This window comes from Euwallacea fornicatus, chromosome 15 (assembly GCF_040115645.1).
Source record: "Euwallacea fornicatus isolate EFF26 chromosome 15, ASM4011564v1, whole genome shotgun sequence".
Taxonomy (NCBI): Eukaryota; Metazoa; Arthropoda; class Insecta; order Coleoptera; family Curculionidae; genus Euwallacea; species Euwallacea fornicatus.
Window position 1 is genome coordinate 549,178 of NC_089555.1, and position 20,816 is coordinate 569,993.

A 20,816-nucleotide genomic window follows, 5' to 3' on the forward strand; every position below is an offset into this window, starting at 1 on the left:
ATTTTCGGCAACGAAAGTTCTGATCTGTCAAAATGATTTATTTTCTCTTTGGCACGTCTTCCCTCAGCATTCACAATAGTTTTACATTTACCGTTCGAAATTAAGTGGACCGTTTGACAGGGCAAGAAGCGGGTCGGACAACCTGCACGGATCGAGTCCCGCCAGCAGCGGATGGTCGAAATTCGAATTTCGATCTTGGGCCTGCATTTCACATTCCGTAAGGCGCATTTTCGTCGCACGCCCGTGGGTGGCGTTAAATCCGCCGCTGCCGTTTGATTATTGTCTCCACGTTAACGAACGATTTCACAGTTCGCCCTTGTGACGTTAACGCCGCCTCACAAAGAGGATTGTCGGACTCTTTTGACCTCAATAAAAGCAAAAATTGACTGGCAAAACTCATCTCGCAATTGATGGTCCTACCTCGTTCCTTGTATATCGCAGAGGACCGTTACCTCGTACAATCGATTCCACCGGCCGGCTTGACCTGCATGACGTCACTATGACAGCCTTTTCCGGAGGGTCTTGATCTGTATCTTTAACGGAGAAAACCGAAACCAAACTAGGCCCACACCTCTGCTAGAGGATTTCTTCACACGGTGTACGGGTCGCGGCGTTAGGGACTTTGGTTCTTTTAATTTTAATCCATTGTTTAGCTACACACAAGACGCAGGTATGTGGTAATAATCCATCATTGAACAACAGATTTTTAAAGATTATTTTGTAGCGGTCATCATTTATTGAGGCATTGCGAGTGTGTTGCTCGATAATTGCTCGGCTTGATCGATCCCCTTGTGGAGTTTTATCGACGTGTTTTCGCTTCGAAGACATTCGATTGTAGCACGTCTCCCAAGAAAGATTGGGCTTTCTTTTAGGCCGAAACTCTGACTGTAATTGGGAGGATTTCATTAAAGTTTTTTAAAGGATTTACCGGGAAATTGCGAACGAGGCCCAGCCAACAAAAGAAGGACAAATCTGAGATCGATTTAATTTCAATGTGCTCGAATTGGTTTAAGTCCGAAAACCCACTTGGGAAACGAAACGGTGCGCCGGTTAATTGAGGCTAGAGAAAAAACGGAGTAGAATCTCACTTTGAGGAACTCCTACTCAGGAGCTAATGAGATCGGCATGATTCTCTCAGCCGAAAGATCAGCGGTGCTTCCAGCACAGAGCATCGAAAGGTTTCCCAATGGGCAAATTTGAACTTTGAACCGGTTCGTCAATGGCCAGTTAGGGAACCGCAGCTAACAAGCGTTCGTCCAACCAAACTTAATACGTCACCAACAGTCGAACAGGAACCGCTATTTGCACTACCTTCATAGTGAACAAAGATATTTTAACCGACGGTTACTCCTGACGATGAGTTACTCCACTTGCAGTTTAGCAGGACACTGAAGAACCGGTCCTCAAAACTGGTCCTTCAGTGTGCAGTTGGGGAGCGACAGTTATCAATTAAGATTCGTTGTTAATTGACCCGAACTAACAGGCTGATGAAGTTAACTACAGTCAGGACGGAGGGCCCTGTGACCAATGGTAATATCCGCCTGTAATTTATTTTCTAGTCAGTTTCAGCGGAACGTTGAAGAAACGGTTCTAGATAGCTTAATTCAGGTTAAGCAAATTTCATTTGAGACACGATTGATGCAGGAAAATCTCTTGATGATGACAAACTCTTCGACTGAGAAACAAACAAGAAAGGTCCATTCGACGCATCGTCTGAAATTGTCGTTCATTGAAGACGGAAAAACGACCACAAGACGCACAAAAAACCGGACAATCACATCCCAAGAATTCAACTCGTGTTGAGTAGTAAATAAGTGAAAAAAAGTTATGAAGTTCCTGTTGACTTCAATCTGTTGATGGTCTGCTTGAGTAACGAACTATCAGGTAAAACACCCGAGATTAGAGAGAGAAGTTTCAGAGAAAACGCAGAAAGACAAATTCTCAGGTTAGTTCGAAGCAACAGCAACAAGAGAAGATCTGAGAAGTGAGAAAAGCACAGATTTGAGGTTGGCGCAGTTAAATCAATTCGAGGTGAGAAATTCACGTTTGGGAAACATGAAAAGTGTACAAATGGAAATTTCTTACTTTGAAAAACTCGTACTGAGACGTCTAACTTTGGCCACTTTTTAAATGTTGAATGTCGATATCTAAGAAATCCATGGAGCGGTGGTCCTTAAAAAATTATCCGAAAGTACGTTCGTCCCCATTGTTTCGTGTTGATGAGGTCACTCGAACCATCATATAATATCTCTCCTGGTTTCTGAGATATTAAGTCTCGTTGACGCGGCAGCGCTTCAGCAGTCAGCACAGGTGCTGCAACCTCATTTCCAGATTTCCCGGAGTTCGGTCGATGCATCAAATTTCAATGAAGGATTTCACTTTCCATCTTGCAGAAACAGCAGAGCAACGATCTTAATTTTTGCGACTTTGACAGAGTCTCCGAAAGAAAGATGCCAAATTTGCGAGACTCTAGGACCCCAGTTAGAGCGTCCGCGATCACCATAGAATCCATATCAGTCTCGAAATTTGCTTTCGAAAATTACTCGAAAAAAAAATTGTAGAAACCTGTGCGTGGTTCAAAATTGTCACACTCGAGCGGCTGCAGAAAGTGACTTTATAGCCATCCTGTCCAAAAATGGACGAGTTTTTCTCCATTTATTCCATATATTGACCTTGACTCGCATTCCAAAGCCTTGATGAATTTTTTTTGCATAATTTCCACAATTGTCGGCCTTATTTTGTGGCCATTTATGCCCGATTTAGTGATGGCTCCGTTGGAACGGACATTGGATTGGAATGAGCAAAAAACAGATTTCCTTCCAAACTTCCATTTTGTATTTTTCTTCCTTCGTATTCATTGTAACTATCTCTGCGTAAACGTGGACAATTCTAAACCGTTTCGCGTAGAATATAAATCCTTTGCTAAATTCATTCGTAATAGCCGAACCTAATGGTAATGGAGATTTAAGAGGATCAAACCACCATTCTAATGTGGGTCTTCTCGTGGGCAGTAGCATGCACCTGATATGAGGGAGCTTCTAGCTCACTTTCTATGTAGTCGTTCATGCTACCTATATTGTCGATACTTCCCCACCGCTCATAGTGGAAATTCAACAATGGGGAAGTCCAAAATTAACAGGTTCCATTGGAAACTTAAATACTTTCCATAGAAACGATTATCTGACTTTCCATAGATTTTTACACAAAACAATTTGTTTTAAATCGAAAATCAGGAAATAACACTGTTTTCACAAGAAGTAACCCATAACCGATAATTATTCCTATGGTGGAATAAAAGTGTTTCCAAACATAATACACCTGAACGTGACCGCCAATGTGGTCAACATGACCGCTTCATCATAAAGCTGAAATAATGGGGTATGAAGGGGTACTTCAAGGCTGTTGAAGCTTCAAGGTTGTCACCAAGAAATTAACATTATGAGGAGCATATAAAAGGCGGGATTAGGAGTGATCCATGACTATTAACAACTTGCTTTAAAGGGCAACTTGTCGAGAAATTAGAGGTCTGCAACTGCACCAATGTTCTCACCTATTGACTATAAGACTATTGCGCTGCCCGAAGAACCCAAATTCCAAAGTTATTTCTACGGATAAAAACACCCGGATGGGTCAATCTTGGACATTGCAACGTCAAATGTTCTAGCTAATTCTGGGATGCAGGATCTTGGGCCTGTCCCACATGCACAAACCGAGCGATATTTACGTCTACTTCCCAGACTCACCTCAAAGGTTAAAATCCTCGCAAGATACCCGGCATTAATCAGCCCCCTCACCACACAACTCTTCCCTTAGGAATAAGTTTATCTGCCACCAAATGAGTATCGACACTATCGAGTAAAATCATAAAGATCACCGGTCTAAGAATAGCGAGAGGCATCACATAGATCGATCCGTAAACTCCAACAACAGTCCATTCATGAGCATTTAAGAGTATCTCGCGTGTTAAGCCGAAGACTTCGCTCCGTGCACTGATCATACACACATGATGGTGAGAATGGACCGGTGGGGGACACATGAGATCTGTTAAGGTGGTCAAGCGGGTCCGGCATCTATTTATTCTTTCTTAAGGAGGCTTATTAGAAAGGGATGAATCCGCGTGCCCACCCAGGGCAGACCGCTGTGACGTAACCGCATGTCCGTTATTAAAAATTGCGTTTCTCCTGCTTTACGCACAAGTGTCTCGGAACAAATTTACATCCAAAGGAATCGGCTGACATGGCCACTTATCTACGGACTAAAGAATGTCCTTATTCGTATTTAGATTTCCGAGCGAGCCACGGAAGAATGGGTTCTACAGCCACAAAGGAAGCCGACCGATTTTTCTTGCTCCGAATAAAACAATGATTCAGATAAATCTCATCAACATCGTTAGATCACAGGAAAAATATTATGTACTCTGGTAACACCCCTGCGAGAGCAGTTGAAGGCATCCGAGGGTGGCGCTCCGCAAGGGTTTCGCTTTTACAAAAGCTAAGTCCGCAGCATGGACGGCAACCGTGGCTTTTCGCAGAATTGGCACCGATAAGGGTGGAAAATTAGTTCTTCGCCTTTCAGAGCGTCTAAAACGCGATTTGACACCCATCCCCCACTTCTTTAGGCCGAAAAATTGTTTTCAAATTATACACACGCAAACGCACAAGTGCGTTATTACATTATCTAAAGCGATGCATTTCAGGAAAATATGGCTCACTCTGGTCACTTCCCCGAAAGCAGACTTCACCGTATCTGGGGTGGTACTCTGGAACTGTTTTCTTTTTGCACAATATAATAACTCTTCTTCGTTATCGATAGAGGCCTCCATATAGGTTGAAAACATGCAACCGGCAACGTTAAAACTGGAGAATTCCCTAAATCATCACAATGGTTTTTTTCAGGACGATCGTTTCAGGCAGCAGGCAATAAACAATATAAAGAGAATAAAGCAGCGGAATACCCGCCATGCTTTATGGCCGTCTTTATCAAGTTTTACGTTTCATTACGATAAATCAGTAACAACGTATGGCGTGGAATGCATCATACAGGATTTACTGTGGTAAAAGCGGGATGCTTTGGAGGTAACTGTTTTAGATGTGTCCGATTTACCGGCGCGAGATGGCTTTCGGGCGTGGCCAGATCGTGTTCGTAATTAATAAAATGCGAAAAGGTCATCTCAAAGTTTTACCTTGCGAGACTAAACACGTGAGAAATAGTTCATCAACGTAAATTGATTGTGTAAAATCCTTAAAAAAGCTAGAAAATATAACGCAGATCGTCGAAGATCGGACAGGAGTCCTAAATAGATGAGACGATACGGATCATTTGGATTACAACCCGTGGGGGATAATCAACCATTGAAAAGGAGCATAGAAGAGCCCTCGGCCTCCTCCCTGCAGTCAATTTACACCCGTGGGCTATAATCTTAATCTCGGTCAGGCTGGCACGGTCGGAAGCCTTCGCAATGTCACAAAAATGCAGCTGCATTGTGACGCCCAATTGCGCAGAGCCCGCAAGAAGCGAAAAACGACTTTATCCCTTCGTGCATAGCAGAAGGGCGGAGAATAGAATGCCTCCGAAAACGGATATTGCCACCTCTCATTTGGTTTCAGGGAGAACAGTTAGATATGAAATTGGTTTGATCGTAACAATGTCACGGCCTCAGCCTTCTGCTGGAGGGGAGCGCCCTCAGGAAGTCGAGGGGACGGCGAAGAAATCGAGGGAATCTTAATTCTCTCGGACTTCCCCTTATTGTTGCTGGGTTAAAAATGAGTAAACTTATTAACGCACGAGGATAGTCCCACTAGTACCAAAATGGAACACTTCAAGAAAGAAAAAATGAAAAATATTACGTTATTTTTCAACATAGTCTCTTTTGAGATTAACGCATTTCCCAGCGATGTGCTGTGGCTCCTACAGGGTGTTTCAGAACTGTGCGATCAAACCTTCAGGGATCACTCGGTGCAGCAATAGAAACCATCTGAGCATAAGAATCCGTGTCCGTAAACGTCTCCCCGAGGCGCTACGGCCTTATGATGCTTTAACACAGTTATGTGTAAATATGTTTTTGTCGAGTTTCAGCACGTTTCATTTTAATTTATTTGTACAATGTAACACTGCAGTTATTGTTCAAAATGGCGTCCTTGAACTTCACCGCACCTGCTTAAACGACCTACGCGGTTTCTGCGGACTTGGCCAAAAATTTGATAATCGTTTTGAACGACTTCAGATACCGCAGCGATCCGTGCAGTCAGGTCTTGTTCCGTTTCCACCGGCGTTTCATAAACCAAAGACTTTACATGTCCCCACAGAAAGAAGTCTGAAGGTGTTAGATCAGGTGACCTAGGAGGCCACGGGACTGAACCACCTCTGTGGTTTCAATGTTTTCCGAACTGACTATCCAAATACTGATCGGCTTGAACAGAAAAGCGTGCAGACGCACCATCATGTTGCAGTGACATTTGCTGTGCAACCGTTAATGGAAAGAGTTCAAGGAATTCTGGTTTGAAAATAAAACAGAATAGCTTAATAAAATATATTTTTGCATATAATTGCCTTAAAGCGTCCCGAGACTTTAGCGCGTTTCATTTACCAAAGACTTTACATGTCCCCACAGAAAGAAATCAAACGGTGTTAGATCGGGCGACCCAGGGGGCCGCGGAACTGGACCACCTTTCTCGATCTAGTGTCCTCCGAACCGGCGATCCAAACGCCGACGGGCTTGAACAAGAACGTGGGCAGGCGCCCCATCATGATGCAGCCACATTTGCTGCCCATGGGGTGCTTTTAGGAAATTTTGATTCGGAAACAAGTAAAATATATTTTTGCGCACAACTATTTTAATGGTTAGTAAGGTCCTGGCGCCTTAGGGAGACATACGCGGACACGGGTCGTTGGACTCATATGTCTTCTATTGTCGCACTGAAGGATTCCTGGAAGTTTGATCCTGCAGTGCCGAAACGACCTGTTTGTTGCAACAATCTTTCACGATCGGCAACAACTTTGGACTCCACCCCTCCGTTGTTGGCAAATTTCTTTTCGTCGAAAAATTTTTTGAAAATTGAAAATAGTCTGAGGGCGCTAGGTCTGGCGAATAGGGCGGACAGGGAAAAAGTTCGAAATCGCGCTGGCCGGTTTTAGTTCCATAACGAACCCGAATCGACGTAGCACCCTCAAACTTTAGATATAAGCTTTTTAAGGTTAGGTCTTCGCAACAAAGGTATTTTTTTTTACGAAAAATCGTCATTTGTGTGTCAGATCGGATATTTCCGGAACTACCCTCGTAGGCGGGACCAGGAGGGCGCTCTACAGGGCACTTCAGGTGCGGTGCAGAACCTCCTCAATCTGACTTTGGTTTTTCGCACCGAGTTCCCGAGGGCACCATTGTCTTCGCACGCGCGGGAGGGGGCGAAAAAAAAACGGGCAAACCTCGGGCGGCAATGCCGAAACGGCATGACCCAGTTCTGCTTAACATTCCCAACATCCACATACGTTCGACGCGTGGCCCCATCCTGAATATGGGAGTATATGAAGAAACTTAATTACGAGGTCTGCGATAGAAATTAGAGCCGGAGAGTGGGAGTGAGGCTTCAAGAGCAGCTTGCCGGGAACAATGACTTTGATTTCCAGAGTAATAATGCCAACAGAATTTGCCATACGACCTGTCGGAATAATACAACCTCGAACCTCGACTACGTATACGTATTAAGCCGGCATTTAATTTGATTTCGAGAATTTCTCAGCTCGAACAATTTGATTTTCCGGATAAAGGACGTTGTTTGCGGGTAGTTGCTGCAGATGGAACGCTGCTGAATGTGGAATAATCAAAGTTACGACTGCTGCGTGCTAGTTGATTGCCAAAGTTGGATGGAAGTTCAAAATCAATCAGCTGCTTCGGGGAAAAAAAGAAAAAAAAAAAAAAGGCCCACCGACCATTATTCTCCCTTAAAGACGTGCAAGAAACGGGCTTATTCTCATGATTAACGATTGAATGCACTTTGGAAAAGCGGGGCGAAAACGTGGAAATTCTTTTCTGTCAATGAAAATCGTAAAAAACGTCGGCTTTGTGGACCCGAATAGTGGGCATTTGTCAAGCCAGTCAATAGACACGGCACCAGGGGTAATGTATTGTGATTCCCATTAGGGTGAGCTTTGTAAACACTCGAGATTCATTGAGGCTGTTTTGGAGTTTCCCATTCTCCAAAAACTAGCGATTTATTTGAGCAGTCTGCATCGGAGAGAAACTAGACCTTAACGTTTTCCGATACAAAAAAGGGCAGGCAGCACAAGCGTAACATAATTACGCCTATATTTGTATCAATATTCAACCGTTAGGATGATTGAAAATGCGCATACAAAAACGGGATCCGAATCCCATATCCGTTTTATATAAACTAGGGATAAACTATTCTGACTATTTCTGAAAGGCAAGACGTGTATGTATTATTTATGTGGCAGCATTATCAAAGAAAAACCCAAAGAGAGAATATTAAACAAACACAACCACAAATTACAGAATATGATACGACGGAATGCTATTCGCGAAGAATCCTTACGATTTCTTCCATATAAGAGAGAGAGCTGAACCCGCGCAAAAAGAAGACCGTGCGTATGGCGAACGGGCATTGTTTGCTTCACACACCTTTTCCATTATCTAAAGAATTCCGACATGGTCTTTTACATGGAAAAAACGCCGCGGATGGGAGAGAGACAAATATCTAACAAGATGTAAGGGGAAGGTATGCTGTTCGCAGTACGTAACGCATAGCTCAGCGGGACGCAAGAACACGCGGAGTACCAGCTCAGGTTTGTCAATTGTCACCCGGTTCGTGTTCCTGCGACCGCCTGTCTGATTACGAGGTTCTATATCACCGGGACGCTGCTACGTCATTGGTTCACCTGCGCGGTACGAGGACACTGCGGAGATTCGATTACTTTGCCAACGCCAGCTATTGTTCTATGTCGACTCGCTTGGATCCTGCGGATGCCCCCCGTGTGCCTTCGGATCAGTAAGAGATTCGAGGTTGAGTTGAGCAAGGGTGGAACCAGGAGAGGGCTCCCCACTTTCGGGGCCGCTCGCTTTGCCACGTCCCGCACAGTCACATGCTTTTTGGTTTTTGGCCCCGTTGAATGAAAACATACAGGGCGACCCATACGCGCGGAACAACGTTTATATCTTTTGAATTACTGGCGACAGAAGAATGAGCCTTTAAGCACAAGCTTTGGAACTAATTCTTTCGCATTTAATGGGGACCTTGAGGTTTTTGCACATTTCATAGTCCCGCACTTGGAATGTCCAGTTTTTTTCCCAAATTGCAACCTGTTACTTTCCGTCGAAAGGGCGCGCCACTGCGCAGAAGTGTTGGGGGTTGCGCTAGGAAAATTTTGAAATAAAACGCAGCAATGTTGGCAACGATAGAAATCATTATTTCACGTGCGCCTATGGCTTCATTTTTTACCGGTCATTGAAAAATTGTTCATCGATAACGAGCAGTTAAAGTGGAACAAAATGGTGCGTTTAACCGCAAAAGAACGTGTCGACATTTTAATAGCGGTCAGTTTTGGAGATAGAAAAAGAGCCCAACAGGAAATGTGCGAGCTTTCGAATGATGGTCATGCCAACCGAGCTCCTATTGCCCAATGTGTCCAGGGTGTTGAAGAAATCCAGGGAGACGGGCAGGATTGGGGGCAAAGCCAAGGCAGGTCGATCAAAATTAGTAACTGATGGTGATAAAACTTTAGAATTTCTATTGGAAGTTCAAAACGGCCCAACAGCATCTACTAGAGAAATGGAAAGGGATCGTAACGTCTCTCAGACTTCAGTTTGTAGGCTCTCAAAACTGGAGAAATTGCATCCCTACAAAGTACACGTGTTCTAAGAACTTTCCGACGCCAGTTTTGACAGAAGGTGACAGTTCTGCCAAACTATGAGTAATTCGTGTCAAACTATGAGTAATTCGCGTCAAAAACCCCACATTTTTTCGCCGAAATTTTGTTTTCTGATGAAGTAATTTTCACTTTAAATGGATCAGTCAATGGACATAAAGGGCGTAAAGGAACTCTTACTGGATGACACAAAATCAGATGAAACGTCCCCAAAAAATGAACGTTTGGGCAGGCACTCTTGGTGACGTCATAATCGGACCATTTTTCTTAAAAGAAATTTCAACAGCGGAGCGGTATTTAAATCTATTGATCCAGAACGTTATTCCTGCAGGAGAGGCCTCTCATCCAAATCGAAATGATGTTTGGTTTGAACTAGATGGGGCTAGGCCCCACCATGAATTAGGAGCGAGGAATTATTTAAACGATGCGTTCCTTAATAGATGGACTGGAAAGAGAGGAGCAGCGGAATGGCCGGCGCGATCACCTGACTTAACCCCCTGCGATTTTTTTATGGGGCCACGTAAAAAACAAAGTGTATAAGGGTAGACCTAACAATTTAAAGACCTAAAGTATAAAATTCGGTCCGTCCCACAGCACGGCTGCATGGAAAAAACTACGAAAAGGTTGCTAAAAATTCAAAGAAAATTCGAAGACAGTCATCAACACCGGACCATTTAAATCTCTTTTTTTTTCAAATTAAAGAACCGGGCATTCTTCCAACACAAAAAAGTCTCAATTTAATGAGAGAACATCACTGTCACCATGAATTTTCAATTAGATTAAGCGTCTGCTGTGAGATTTTCGGAGACAAGATTTTGAGATCAGTCGAGCTCCGGGCCAAACTTAATTGGAAACGGCACTCGACCTTTTTAAAAAGCGACTTACCTCTAGTTATGCGGAAGGTCCCCCAGCCTTGAGACAGCCTTTTCGATTTGTGCAAGGTGGTGCTCCTGCCCATTTCCCTACCCACATGAGCAAATCCTTAAACATACATTTTTCGGCGGGTCGATATGGCCACTGCGACGCCCCGACTTAAACCCGTTTGATTTATTTTTGAGGAGTTTTTTTTAAGTCGTCGTTATACAAGTTCGTACCTGACCGTAGAGAGAAGCCATGGAACCTTATTCAAAATGACGTAGATGCAATCAGAAACGTTAACGAAACTTTTTCAAGGCGCGACAAGATTTTGCTTGAAAAATGTGTTTATTAAGACGCTTTAGAGGATGGTTATGCGGCCCATTTCCAATTAAAAAGTTGCGTAAATTACGGCTCGATTTCGTTTTTTCTTCATTTTTAATGACATTGTTTGCGACGCCTCGACTGTACAAAGTAAAAATTTAGATACACCATGTGAAGCGGCATAAAATTTACTATCAGGCAGCACTCACACCGTGCTTTGTTATTGCCTCACCGCTAAATTAGAAGCATTTAAAGTCATGGATAGCGCTTCCTTATGGTTTTGTACTCGTGCTTCTCTTGAACGTACATTAGCGGACTCCAAGTCAATAACTCGGCAAAAACGTCCCCAAAGTACAGCCAAACGGACAACAATAAATCAGAACAACAATAAAAAGATTCAAGATAATTTGATAGATAATATCACTATTCAATATTAATATCACATAAACTATTCAAAATGTCCTCTTGTGCCTTCGAGAACCCACTCCGACGGCGCAGAGACTTCACAGCACGCGCAATCTCTCGTGGAATTTCTCGCATGACTTGACAAGGTTGTTGTATTTTCATTATCAATTTCTCTTCGGAAGTGACAGATAGAGAATACACATTAGCCATTAGGTGACCCCAAAAGTGAGAGTCCAGGGGCGTCAGGTCTGGCTCTTGCCTTTGGAGACCGGACCGGAGTGTCCTGTGCACGATAGCGCGAGTGACATCCTTTTGTCACCCTACGGATGCAATTTGCGGCAGCTACTCGGGAAATTCTGATAATGCTTTCCCCAACATTTTCACTTTCGATGCGACCTCGAGCACGGACTCCTCGACGAGGAAAACTCTCGCTAATGTTCTGTTGTTGGGAATGGACCGTTCGGGGAAATAACGTTCATGTCCTTTAACGCACTACCGTTAGCAAAGCCATAAATAAACGCCGTTTCAGCATACCCTTTGTTGGCAAACATTGTTAAACACTTTTTTCAGAGAACGCCTTTTATTAAACGCCATTAAAATACAATGAGTACTACATAAGCTAATGAGATTTTTTTCTCGAAATTACTGAACAAACAAGACAATTAATTAACTTTTTTGTAGTTCAGGTATCCATAAAATTAAATAGTAATTTCCTTCACTTAAAAAAAAATTATTACACGACCGCTTTACCCTAAAAGGCTGTACGTTGGAGATGTTTTGCCAAGTTGTTAGTTTGAAGCGAGCTAACACCCGTCCAAGAGAAGCATAAATCACAAACCATGAGAATGAGCCATTCGTGATATCAAACACTTCTCATTTGGTTGTCAAGCATTGTCAAAGCACAGCGCAAGCACTGTCTGACCGTGAACTTCGTGCTCTTCAGCGCGGCGAAGTTGAATTTCTGCTGTGTGGAACTGAAGAGTCGCAATTTGGGAAAACACGCGCAGGTTCGTGTGATAAATAGTGCGATTGAAAATTAAAAGGGCAAAATTAAGTCTTTTTGAGCCCTTCGAAAATCGGCCCCGATTTCCATGACGCTTTTCGAGGGAATTCGAGCTACTGAATTCCATAAAAGATCGGAAACATGTAAACGAAAACACGAATTGCGAGTGCAATTCGCTTCTGATTAGCACTGCGAATTTTCGATAAACGTTAAATCGGATCTGTCGTCTTCCAAGGATAATTGCTTTGAAATCACATACATAGCAGAGAAGTAACAGATATGTTAGCCAACCAAGTCGTAAATTACTGCCACATAAGTTTGAAAACAAATCAATCGTGACATTAAAAAAAAACACCCTGTAAAAATGGTTCTATTTAAATGATTTTTGGTGTGCAGGCTAAAACTTCATTAAAAAATTTAATTGCGAAAAACCACAAAAAAAACTGTCATTTGTCGGCCCTTCGCGGTGTCTTGTACATTTCTACACACATCTAAGCGCGGATCTAATGAGGTGATTGATGTCCTCTTGGGAGATCTCGTTTGAGGCTAACTGGACAGCGCGAAATGGCGCCGCTAGGGTTTGCGAGGAATGGGGTAAATTATGCAACCTTCTACCTGCAACATCCCATGCATGTTCAATCGGTGAGAGGTCTGGAGCGCGAGGTGACCGAGGTAATAATGGCGTTTCGTTGAAAGAAGTCCACAGTCACTCCGTCCACATGTGGTCGTGCGTGGAAAACTGAATTAACAAGGTATTTTCAGATGAGGCACAACATGAGGTTTCAGGGCTTCTTGGATGAATGTACCGTTGAGCTGCCATACTGCCTCTAATGAAAAATGAAGGCGACCTGCCACCATCTACAGTAGCACCCCAAACCGTTACCCTCAACAGTCTGACGAACGTGCCTCCGTATTGTAAACTAAGGTTCCCGTCTTTCACCCCGTCTCTTTCTTACTCTTGCCGACAATCGGGCATATCCAAGCAAAATCTGCTCTCGTCTCTAAACAAGATATCATCCCGTTCCAGATTCCAATGCATCCATTCGGTGCCCCACTGCAGTCGATTTTGGCGACGATTTAAGGTGAGGGGTGACAAAAGATGGGGGCGGTTGGAAATCAATCCAAGACTTCTCATCCGTTGATAAATGGTCCCAATGGGTCTTCCCTACTCCGCACACGGCTGATCAGCCGGCATCCTCGACGAGACGAACCTATCTTCTAGGGCCGTAATTCGTCGGTGGCGATCTTGACGTTTTGCAGTCCTTCGGGATGGTCCAGCACTTCTCCTGCTGTCCGTTTGCTCTTCTCGGAGCCACACCTAACAGCATCTCTGTAATCTAGTGGCGATTTCCTCAAATGACCGATCAGCTTCTGGTAGGCCCACCACTCGCCCACTCTCAGACTCGCTCAATTGGTGAAAATTTCGCTGCGTTCTGCGTCCGGGCATATTTGGTCAATCTAAAATCACTTTCTAAGCTCGCTGTACACCGATAGATGATATTTTGCAGGCACGTTGTTGAGCTTTTATTGCATTTTTTATAGTTAAAAAAACAGCTAAAATTCCTGATAACTCATAAATACAATGATAATGATAATGACTGGAAATTTAATCGTTTTTGCGCTCCCATGCCGAAACGCGCACACCAAAAATTATTTAAACGAAATCGTTTCTACGGGGTGGTCGCTTTTCTGCGTCACGCAGTACACACATGCAAAATCTAGTCCGGGCAGGCATTTCATCAGTTAATCGGATCTTTTCTAGTAGAAATTTGCTGGTAAGTCTTGCCCGATGACGTCCGAATTTTCTCGGAAGGTCCGCAATAACGACTGGGTGGTTGCGCAAGCGTGACTTACCCAAGAAAACGTAGGTTCGGCCCGCTGGGCAGAGGCAGCCGAATGAAGATACTCGCTCCAGGGATCGCTCAGCGAAGGGGGAAAAAATTACCATTAACAGACGGTGATGATGTGTAACAAGCTAGATAAGCCCCCGCTGACAATGGTGGGCCCCTGTTTTATAAAGTGATCCCATTATCAAATGCTTATTTAAACGATTTGGGATTTCGGACGAGTCATCTGATGTTGCAGGAATTCATTGAGGAAAGCGCGAGAAAAAACACCGCCGATAACCAGAAGCGACGTCGAGATTACTCTTCGAATGATGAGCAAGTCATGCCATTTAACATCGGTTTCAGGTCACAAACGAGCCGGATTAGTGCGATAGATACGAGGGACGAATTATCTGATTTTTTTAATTGCACGAAGGTTTTGAGCGTGCAAACGCTTTAGGTACTGAAAAGATAAACGCAAGTGTCCATTTATGCAAATATCCACAGTATTCCTAGTGGCGGAGCGTATAAATCAAAAGCACAAAATGTGTCTGAGATAATAAATAAGAGAAAAAATATTAACGCACAACAGTGTTTCATAACCACGGACGCCGAGACAGTGACAATAAATTTTAAATAATTTATTAGGATAAGTAGTTGCTAAAGGTAGCGTTCAAAAGTCCCAGATATTTTTATGTTCGAGCCTTAATTTATTCTTAAAGAATCGTAAACGACACACAATTGTTACCGACTTTTATCACGCCATTAGGCATTAGAAAGTCACGAACGGCGTGAAATTTTGTCAAAAGACCAGTGGAGGAAGAAACATTTCGTGCCCCCCCCCCCTCGTCGCGGACCATTAGCCGCGGACTTCTCGAGCCCGGAAAATGGGCCATTGGAAAAATTTTGGTACCGGAAGTACATGGTGGCACTTTGACATTCTCATGTCCGACGTTTACGGTGCGGGTATGAAGAGAGGAGTCCAGCTTAAAAGACAACTATAAACAGTACGTCCGTCAAAGTTCGGAAAAGTTCATAGGAAGTGGTTAAATTATGAAAAATACGTATACCAGGTCTACCGGTATGAAATCAGCGCCATTTTGTGAAAACGAAACAGCAATTTTAACAAGAAAAGAAAAAAAAATTTATTCAAAATTTTGACCATTGCTCTCCGCAAATTTTGACCACCTTTCTGGCAATTAATGGACACAGAAATTGGCCTCTTTGACATCAAACCAATTAGACACCCGATTTTCCACTTCGTCGTAGGAATCGAGGTGCTGCTCAGTGCCAATGCGTGTCCCATCGATGAAAACAACTGGTAGGCCGCAGGAGCCAAGTCTGGTGAATACGGCGGATGGGGTGGCAACTCCCAGCCGAGTGTTTTGATGGTATCCTCAACCGGCGTTGCTTTGTGTGCAGTTGCGTCGTCATGGAGCAAAATTACCTTCCCGTGTCTTCTGGCCCGTTCCGATCGTTTTTCGATCAATGCATTGTTCAAATTAATCAATTGTTGTCGGTAGCGAACAGTGTTAACGGTTTTCAAAAGCTCGTGGTGCACCACATCTTCCTGATCCCACCGGACACGCGGCACTGCCTTCTTGCCGAATCGATCGGGTTTTGCGGTCGATGTCGATGGTTGTCCCGAATCGACCCGTGATTTTTCTCGTTTAGGATTTTGGAAATAAATCCATTTTTCATCTCCAGTAGCAATTCGATGCAAAACTGATTTTCTTTCGCGCCTTTGAAGCTAAATTTCACAGGTGTTTTTTCGGCTCTTCATCTGTCTCTCGTTCAATTCATGCGGCAACCATTTTCCACACTTTCGGGTCTGTCCCGTAGCTTTTAAACGATCAGAAATTGTTCGCTGTGCAACATTTAACCTTTCTGCCATTTGCTTTTGACCTAAAGTGTCATCTTCATCCAATATCGATTGCACTTCGGCGTCTTCGAAGTTTTTTGGTGGTCTGCCACGTTCTTCGTTTTGCACATCAAAATTGTTACTTCCGAATCGTTGAAACCATCTTTTGCATGTCGCTTCTGATGAAGCATAATCACCATATGCCTCGACAAGCATTCGATGCGACTCTGCAGCACTTCTCTTCAAATGAAAGCAAAAAATGAATGCCTTCCGCAAATCATCGTTTTGTGGTAGAAAATTCGACATTTTTGGCACAATGAACAAATATATTGTTATTTGTCCAAGGACTTGATTTGTACTAAATATGTTTGCGCATACCACGTTGTTTACAACGTGGTATGCAAAAGTTGTATACGTTGTATACGTTGTTTACGACAAACGCCCTATATCGAGTCATTCATATCCTGACGCTCACTTCATACCGGTATACCGGGGAAATACATTGTCGCGCGGCGTAAAATGTCGGAAACACATGCAAAAACTCCTCTAATACAAAAACGTTGGGACGTTAGCACAGTGGGACAATATCTAGAACAATCACCTTCCGAAAAACTCCACCAGAGTGATCGAACCGAGATTTAATCGCTTGGTGACGTCGCGAATCAATATTTCCCCCCACCGTATGACACACGATAATTCCGGGATGGTGCTTTCCCCAGCGATACGAGGGGTCACCTGTAAGTTCATTTTTTACAAGTTCACTACCTAATAAGCGCATGCAATGCTGGCGCAGGAACAATCCCCAAGCACTCACCACTTACTCAGGGAGCTCACCTGAAGTTTAGTAAAGCCGAAATGCCTTGGTGATAGGGCGTTAACTTTTGAATCTGCCCTCCAGTATTTTTCTCTCTTGGTGGTATCAGACTCGACGCCGGGCGTTTTACTTCATACAAGAAGTCTCACAAATAAGATGAACGACGAAGCTTGACCAACGCACTTGGCCCAGATCGTGTGTCTGTGACCTGTGACGTTGACCCAAAGCAAACGCAAATTATGCCCCTCCGGTAAAACGTAACGTAAAAAGTGCCCCCTTCCCCATGGAAAACGTACGCGACGGCAACTGCCATCGGCAAAGGAACTTTTTAAAACAAACCTCGCATCACATCCGGTCACCGCAACGTCTTGGTTCGAATTTGGGCCGCCCTGTATGTGCAGGGTGGTGCAAATTTGAGGCCTACGATTGGGATCTCGGAAACTGTAAGAGATACGAGATCGCTGAAATTAGGGAAAAGTTGCGCAGTTTAATGCTCAAAAAAATATCACTTCGAACTGGGAAGTACTGAAGATAGATGGAAAAAATGAAAATTTTGCTGTATAATTTTTATTTTCTTTCGACTTTTTTTTAAAGAGATATTTTAAAATAAATGGCATTTCATCATTGCCACTTTCCCGGTCGTGCAAGGTGCAGTTGCGAATTTGAAATCCGACGTTTCGTACTTGAACTGCCATCATCAAATCAATTTTTTTTTTTTTTAATACGGACCTGAACTTTTATCTTGCCTTTTATTGACTTTTGTTCTTCCGAGAACGACGACGTGTAACAGCCACCAAAAAAAGCACTAGACATGATGAAACTACCCTGTTGACGAGTGCATATACCTTTCACTCTCCCATGCATCGTTTTCGGCATAGCTTTGTCTCCGTTGCTGCTTATTCTGCTTGCGAAATGGACGTTTTGAATCAATTTTAATACATGAAATAAATAACACAAATTGTTTTTATGTGAAGTGCGGCAAATGGATGGGACTTATGAGTATTAAAAAAAATCATATCTGCGTAAGCAGGCGGCTAAAAATTGATTTTTTTTCAATAAGTAAACATTTGTTAAATTGTTTAATTGCCGAATGGTCGCCCTACCAGCCCCGGTTAGTGGACCATAAAGTTGATATTAATCGTTATTAAGGCAAAATAAAATGTTCTCATTGTTTGAAAAGCGTGATGCGATAAACATCTATTACGCTTGTAATGGAAATACTCGATTATCTTTAGAGCGCTATTTACAAGGATAAAAAATTTTAAAAGTCGCATTTAAAGTGACTTAATTTACGAGCCTGATTGAATTATTCAAAATGGAACGATGAAAATTCAAAAGTTTCTATTTTCGGTAAATAAATGCAAATTTACATGACAAGGGGTCTCAAAAAGTGATAATAATGAGGTGACCTTTGTTTGGAGATGTCTTTTCAAATAAAATCTGAAAAAAAATTATGCAGCAAAGCTTTCGTTTTTTCTGGTCATCCCCGAAACTGCTCGGAATTTTTCCGGGTTCGAAACGATGCTTTTTCGGGCGCTAAATTGTATAATTCCCCGCCGATTTAAGCGAGCTCGGATCTCATAGTTTCCGAGATGCATATGGCGATTTTCGAGCTCCCCGGCTAGTTCGACGACAATTTCGCCAGTCTTAGTGACCAAGCTTAAGTGCTGCTAAAGCACTTTACACAATGTGGACGAAAGGTGAAGACGAGAGTCGAGGAGGGCTTGCCACATCCATTACAGAGCTTCCGAAGGTGACCGCACCAATAATTCAATCCAGTGTCCTTCTATTATATTGATTGCGCCATTGTTCCAGAAAGACGTTCGCCGTATTCCCTTCCAGACTGAGGGTGTCCGATTCCTGAAGGATCTAATTACAGGCCCGAGTAACTGAATTACTGCCCATACAATGAGGGGGCCAACAAAATCGACTCCTATTTTTTATGTCCGGAGCTAGCTAATTTCTATCTCGCTCTGGAAGTACAAATACACCTTGATGGCTAATGAAAAAGGATTTTGAGATGCAGAAGCCAGAAGTAAAAAAGTTCAAAAGCATCCTTTGATCAAAAGTTGCCGGTATGTAAATAAGATCCAGATAAGAGAATAATATGCTTCGAACCAATCGCAAGAAAGTAATGAGACGGTTTATACAGTATTGAGCCGATGTTAGGCAGGCTTAGCAGCGACCCTGCGAACCCCAGGGCAGTTCACGATGTCCCCTTATAAGTCGTTGTTAATACTGAGGCTGGACCACTCTGCCAGATGTCCTCGGGAGGCTTCGGGGTACCCTTGATTGGTGCTGGGTTTGAGCCGCGCTGAGTGCTAAACCTCCTTATCATCAAAAGATAGTAGGTACACATTTCGGTAAATGAAGCTGGCAATAGAAAATCAGAAGCATAGAGGAGCTTGGCTTTACAGAAACAAACAGAAACTTATATAAAGAGCTTTCGCTTGATATCTGCCGCCTCCCCTCGTTTAGAAACTTGCGCCGCAAGTACAAAGTAAACAGAATACACAAAGTTCGTTCTGTTATTCGGGGCCGATATAATTAATTAGAAATTTACTTGGAACTTCGGACTATTATGCGTCAGTTGCTAAGATTCAACGTCGGCAAACCAAATAAACACAGTCGGCTTTATGGCGATGGGCCGCTTATTTTTCCTCGCCATTTACCATTAAATTCGATTGTGTACACTAAATGGCCATTATCGTAAAAGTTGCTTTGTGTAAACCATGGATGTGCATTAAATTTTAATCAACCTACTTTGCCTGCTCTCCCCGAGAATTATGAGCGCTCTTGCCGCAGCAGGAAATATCTAACTGCCTCATTACTGCACAAGGACTAGTGGCGTTTAATAACGCGATCGCTGACAAAAATTCGTCATTCTAATCCAGTTATAATTAAAAGCACGAATCCTTTGGTGGCGGGAATCCTAATAGTTCCTGCAATTATGTATCTGCCCGCATGTTGCCCATATATTGAAGCCGCATTTATTTTTTGATGAATGTGCCTCGGCCGCAAATGTCGCCATGCCTCGATTACATGCCCAATTAATAAAATCTTGATGTAAATTTAATCCTTTCGGGGTCCTGCCAATTGTGCCTCGTGTAATTTTTAAATCATCAGAGGAGGGGCGGGGGGACCAGCGTTGATTTGTCTCATTTGGGTATCGGGCAACGGACGCCCGAGGGATGCGGGATGTCGGAACGGCCGCGTTCCGTTTTCCGTTCTCTCCTCATACAAGGCGAGGAGTTTGGCATTTCGCCGCCGGCGGAGATATTCGCAGCCGAGTCGCCGGGCAGGCGCGAGCGCTCGCGAGCGCTCGCGCGCCGCGACCCCCGTCGGTTGGTCGAAGAAAAAGGAACGGGAACCGTCAAACCTGCAGTTATCCGAGCCTGAGATGTTGCGATCCCTTAGATGAGTTCGGTTCTTCGCTACTCACCGTCGGCGAATTCTAATTTACCCTACGCACGAATCACTGTAATCCTTGCTGGACGTGAGACGTCCCGTCTCGGCGAAAAACGTCGACTCTTGAAAAGGTGTCAAATAACGCCCAAATGGCATTAAAAGTTGCGAATTTCGTAGTGCGTACGTATTTGATAACGGCGGCGTAACTACACGAAACGACGGCTGCACGTTTTCGTAGCCTCGGCCGCGTTCAAAATTTCAAGATTTGCGCCCGAAGTCATTCCCTAGGAACCGGAAGAACCTCACATGTTTTGCTGTCCAGGACCAGCGTTTCCGCAAAAAGGACGATGACCTCAGGTGGAGAAAATGTGAACTCTGCTGTTCGCAGGCTTCAAGACGCTGCGGCTACCGTCCGGCAGCATCTCCCGCATTGAATTTTTT

The 20,816-nt window shown here is 43.6% G+C and overlaps 1 protein-coding gene across 1 annotated transcript in view; it reads right to left on the bottom strand.

The window, feature by feature from the left end:
* LOC136343528 (transcription factor SOX-13-like) overlaps positions 1-3,989 on the bottom strand; it is a 124,474-nt gene extending 120,485 nt beyond the window's left edge. Inside the window, exon 1 of the mRNA XM_066290297.1 lies at positions 3,744-3,989. The gene's annotated coding sequence lies outside the window, so the exon portion shown is untranslated. The remainder of the gene's footprint in view (positions 1-3,743) is intronic.
* Between the last annotated feature and the right edge of the window lie 16,827 nt (positions 3,990-20,816).